The sequence below is a fragment of the Mus caroli genome, unplaced genomic scaffold (genome assembly GCF_978045245.1).
Source record: "Mus caroli unplaced genomic scaffold, Mus_caroli_1 scaffold_16, whole genome shotgun sequence".
Classification (NCBI taxonomy): Eukaryota; Metazoa; Chordata; class Mammalia; order Rodentia; family Muridae; genus Mus; species Mus caroli.
The window spans coordinates 39,060,887-39,066,642 of record NW_028227271.1 but is presented as its reverse complement, the minus strand read 5'-3'; the positions used below and the strand labels follow the sequence as shown (position 1 = coordinate 39,066,642).

Here is a 5,756-nt window from a genome sequence, read left to right as displayed (position 1 = left end):
TCACTACCAGAATTATAAGAGATGTATCAGATGTACAATAAAGGAAAGACTAAAATCTTCTCTATGGTGTCTTCTAGTTTTGACCTACCATTGTCTACTCTGAGCACTATGGAGCCTCTGTTGCTACTCAGAACAGTCTCTGCAAATCAAACTCATTATCCACTTCTGGTCATGTTTGTATTTTGACCCAAAAATAATGATGCCCTGTATGAGACTAGCTTACTACTGACATGAGTATCAACTCAGCTGGCAACATTAAACTTGAGCAAGGCTTATGTTGTTTCCCTACCCTCTGCTGTTTAAATACTTTAGATATCCATATATTGGTTTTTGAACAAGAATAAAAAAGCCACTACAGGGCTCCCAATGGAAGAGCTAGAGAAATTACCCAAGGAGCTAAAGGGATCTGCAACCCTATAGGTGCAACAACATTCTGAACTAACCAGTACCCCGGAGCTCTTGACTCTAGCAGCATATGTATCAAAAGATGGCCTAGTCGGCCATCACTGGAAAGAGAGGCCCATTGGACTTGCAAACTTTATATGCTCCAGTACAGGGGAATGCCAGGGCCAAAAAAAAAAAAATGGGAATGGGTGGGTAGGGAAGTGGGGGGGGAGGTTATGGGGGACTTTTGGGATAGCATTGGAAATGTAATTGAGGAAAATACGTAATAAAAAAAAAGGAAAAAAAAAGCCACTACAATCTTCTTTCAATCCCTATGTGGACTTTGATGTCTATATTTCAACTAATAATTATTTTTAGTTGACATTCCTACCACTGGCCATTGTCATTTTGTGTTTTTCTCCATAGTACCTGGGTATCTTGGCAATCAGCTTTTATGTTTTCACAGGAAGCAGGCTGAGAGAGGCAAAGAAGGGTCAGTGCTAAATGAATCATGGGCTTCAGCATGTATGTTTGAATTGATTTGGAATATGACATTTTTTTCAGAAAAGGAAATCTAAGATTTTTTTGAGAATTTTTTTCTTTGCATCTAAGTTTTCAGTTGAATATCTCCACTTAGACGTGATGTGACAAAAAGATAAATGTGTCTCACTCTAGTGACATTGCAGGATTTATGCCTTATAAGAACCTTTAAAATTCTTACAATGATAAGAGGCAAGAGAAGAAACGCAGGATTTGGAGAACCCTATGAATGGCATAAGTCACATGCTTTAAAACTTTTATACAAGTTAAAATTTATGTTAAAATGAAAAACAAAATGAGAAAAAAACACGTGTTTCTAAGCACAAAGGTATTTTCTGTCCTATTTTAGGGTTAACTGAGCTTATAGTGATGGGTTATTTTTAGAAGCAGTTAAGGAGTCTTATCTCTGGATCAGGTTACAGAGATCTAGTTTAGTTTAAGGCATCTTGAATTTCTTCTATTGAACACTATACCTGTCCAGTTTTATTTAGTAAAGAGAAAGAACAGTGGTGTTGTTGGGAAGTGAGGGTGATACTTTTTTCTTATTCTCTGTTTTCCATTTTATTTTATGACACTACTACCCTCCCCTTACCAGACTTATTCCCTGGTTGAAATCATCTTTACATATTCCTTCATCCAACTATCTACTGCTTTCTACAACCCTTCTATGTGGAGTCTTTTGGAGTCTTTTACACATGCTGTATGCCATCATTTCTCATGACTGCAAACTTAGCCATCTCCCAGAAGCTTATCTACTGTCATGCTTACATCCCTTCTGTTCAATGCCATGTGCAGCAATGTTCTACAATATAGACCTGCAATTAATATTACTACTCAAAAACATCAAGTGGTTCTATGATAAGTGGCTATCTAAATATAGAATTAAAATAAATCTATTGCAGAAATGGATAAGAAGATTTTCAGAAGGGAATGTATACATAAAACTCTTCGACATATGGTCCTTTCTAAGAAGGGTTCTTACAACACAAAAAAGAACCTAAATGGAAGTAAATGAAATGAAATTTCTCCTGAATACACATAAAACAATTACTAAAGTGAAGAAACAGAATGGGAAAATGTTGTTGCCAATTATACTTTAGATAGAGTACTAATATTTGGAATATATTATTAATAGCAAAGTTTAAACACAAAGTACCAAGTAAGCCAAAAAAAATAAATAAGCCATTGACTCAAACTGGTAGTTCTCAAAAGAAAGCATAGAAATGGCCAATGAATATTTATAAAGTATTTGACAGACTTGCAAATGAATTTCAAGAAAATTGCAAATGAAAACTCCTTTTTGATTCTATGTCACCACAGTAAAATTGGCTGTCATAAAAATCAAGAGCAACAAATCCAGATCAGTCCCCCTTCTCCAAGATCAAGAGATCATTCTGGAAGAGGAGACAGAAAGATTGTAAGAAACAAAGAGGGAGGATGGCTAGAAGAAAAGAGTCTCATGGATGCAGCAGGGTTGTTGCACATGTAAACTGATAGTGGTCACAGCAGCATAGCATGATTTACTCAGGCTTCAGCTTGGCAAAAGCCCAGGATAGATTGTGGAGTCAGCAAAAGTTCTGCCCTAGCTAGGAAGTTATTGGTGATTGACAGCTGCTGGGAAAGGAGGAGTCGGTTTTCTGTAAGTGTGTTGTCCTGGTAGGTATGACAGCAGAAGGCCATGAATTCAAGAATGTATGGGCTGCACAAACTTTACTTGACTTGTTTTTAATGAAGATATGAGCTTAAGTAGGTAGGGAATAAGTGTGTATCTGGAAGAATCTGAATGAGGGGTTAATATGATCAAAAGACATTGTACAGAATGATCAAAGAAGCAGTAAAAATAACAGAAAAGATGGGATGAGAAATCCTTATATCCTGCTGGTGGAACTGTAAATGGGTACATCTACTGTGAATGTTATGAAGTGGTTCTGTACCCAAACAATGAACAGAAGCTGCTGACCCCTGAGGTTGAATTAGGGAAAAGCTGGAAGAAGCTAAGGCAGAGTGCAACCTTGTAGGAGGACCAGCAGACTCAATTAACCTGGACTCCAAAGATCTCTCAGACTCTGGATCACCAACCAGGCAACGTACACCACCTTATATGAGGCCCCCAACACATATACAGCAGAAGACTGCCGGGTCTGTGTTCAGTCAGAGAAGATGCACCTAACCCTCAAGAGAATGGAGGCCCCAGGGAGTTTAAAGGTCTAGTGGGGTGGGATAGGGTGGGGACATCCTCATGGAGACAGGGGTGTGGGATGTGGAGTCAGGGGGCAGTCCAGTAGTGGAATAAAATCTGGAGTGTAAATAATAATAATAATAAAAAACTTAAATGTAGATCATGTGACCTAGCCATACCACTCATGAGTGTTTGTTGATAGACTCAAATTCAACATACCATATACTTGCAAATAATAAGTCACTGTTGCAGTATTCACAATAGTTAAGACATGGAATCCACTGGCTATCTATTAAGAGAGAAGGTGATAAATAGAATATGATACATATACACAATGAAATTTTATTCATATGTAAAGAAAAATGAAGTCATGAAATTTTCAAGAAAAAGAAGGGAACTGGAGATTGCTATGTTAAGTGATATGAGCCATACACAGACTATGACATTTTGTTGTCATCTATGTGGAATGTAAACTTAAATGTACATACATACAATACAATACAACACACACACACACACACACACACACACACTTGTGTGTGGGTAGCTTATGAAAGTGTAATAAATGCCATGAGAGGGGAGAGAGTAATTTCCAAGGAGGAAGGGTGGGGGAAGGAGAGTCTAATATACCATATGAAGTGAAAGCAGAATTGAGGCATATTTAGGTCAGGAAGGTGATCAGCTAGAGGTTGTCATGTCAAGTAGGAGAGAGTACAAGGTGGTGGGAATGATGAAGAACAAAATACTGACACGATGCATGCAAAGATCATAACAAATCCCATTACATTGCATAATTTACAAATTTAATAAAGAAAAATTATCTAGTCTAATCTCTTTCTCCTCTAAGGAACATTCCTGCATTATGTGAACATTCTCTGTTGTAGCAACATCTAATACTATATTGTCATTATTTTAAATCTGGGTTTTCCATTTTTAATGTCTTCTGTCACTGTATGTCTCATTTATTTCTCTTACTGCCTAAGAACCAGCAGTTGGAGTTTTTCATATTTATAGAAAATGAGACGCCTGAGAGCAGAATGGAGGCCGGGCTGCTATGGTTCTGCAACTGGAGCACGCTGGGCGTATGCGCTGCACTCAAGCTGACGCAGACCTACGCGCAGCTGGCAGTGCGCAGTGTACGGGGCATCAGCCTCCCTAGTTTACTTTTGGAGCTGGCAGGGTTCCTGGTCTTTCTTCATTATCAGCATTACTATGGGAACCCACTGCTCACCTATCTGGAATACCCCATTCTCATCGCACAAGACACTGCACTTCAACTTTCATTTCAATGGGAATGTGAAGCAAGCCTTACCCTACATCCCTGTATTTGTGTCTTCTTGGTTCATCCTCAGCCTGTAGAAATGGATTGTCAACTTGCCCATGAACTTATGCACAGTCATTAGTGCATCCAGTAAGTTTGCCCAGTATTTGTGGAAGACACAAGAATCGGGAGCTGTGAGTGCACTGACTTGGGGCCTCTCTGCCTACACCTGTGCAACAAGAATAATAACAACTTTAATGACCACCAATGACTTGACAATTCTTCTACATTTTGTGATCATGTTGGCTTTAAATATAAGGATAACAACAATGGTACCTCACTGCCGGAAGTCTGTCACCAAAGCTGAAAGATGGATGTATTCTTTCTACACACAGTGGACTTCAAACGACTGGACCAGATGATCCACCATTGCTTTCCATTGCTAGATTTAAAATCTTTTACTGGTCAACCATTTCAGAAACTTTAAAGCAGGTTTGTTAAACTTGAAACAGCTGAATATGGAATTAACTGAATATGGAAGTGCAAACCTATAATCCCAGAACTTGGAAGTCTGAGGTAGCCTGGGCTACACAGCAAACTCAGAGGAGGAAGACTAGGAGAGACAGAAAGAGACACTTGTTTAAAATGCCAACTTCCTTCCCCTAGTCCCCTAGGTTGCGGAATGGCTTAGATTGGGTTGTGTGTGGGGATTTTTGTCCCTCCTTTCCCCACAAGATAAGGTCTTGCTACATAGTCCAAGCTATCCTCCAACCTGTGATCCTCCATCAGCTTTTTGAGCACTGGGAGTGCTGGACAAGAGTGGACCACACCTGACTTTGACAACTCAAATGATGGAACCTGCCCAAGAGGCCATCTTCACCCTTAAAGTCATGATTAAGTTCCCTGAAGAGCCAGCTACAGCTACACTGTGGCTATCAGAATATTAAGTAGTCTTCCCACAATGAGTGGAGTCTGCTGAGTCACAAGGGGAACTATTCACATCTGGGCAGTTTAATTCTTCCATAAAGTAGGGCTTGGCCTTGTATGTCATAATGCAGTATAATACCCTCTCAAGCTAAGCAGGGCTATCAAAGTATGCAGAGATGTGACTGGGGATATATATATTAAGCAGTGGTCCAACACAGTATGCCTTACTAAACAGAGTCCCATCTGTTTAGATGAGGAAATCTTAACTGTCTCTCGATTTAAGCACAATCCTATCATTTTGTAAAGGGCTATATCTCACAATTACCATTGTTGGAACTTTGGATAAGATTTAGTTACTGGAAGGTATACATACAATAAAAATTATTGCTACGTCCTAGCCAATTCTTACGGGTTTTATTCATACTAAAGTAAGAATATCCTAAGCATATCTTAAACACTGTTGTC

At 39.1% G+C, this 5,756-nt stretch overlaps 1 pseudogene; it reads left to right on the top strand.

Annotated features, from left to right (window-relative positions):
* Window positions 1–4,140: 4,140 nt before the first annotated feature.
* Window positions 4,141–4,786, top strand: LOC110310059 (solute carrier family 66 member 3 pseudogene; annotated as a pseudogene).
* The last annotated feature ends 970 nt before the right edge of the window (window positions 4,787–5,756 follow it).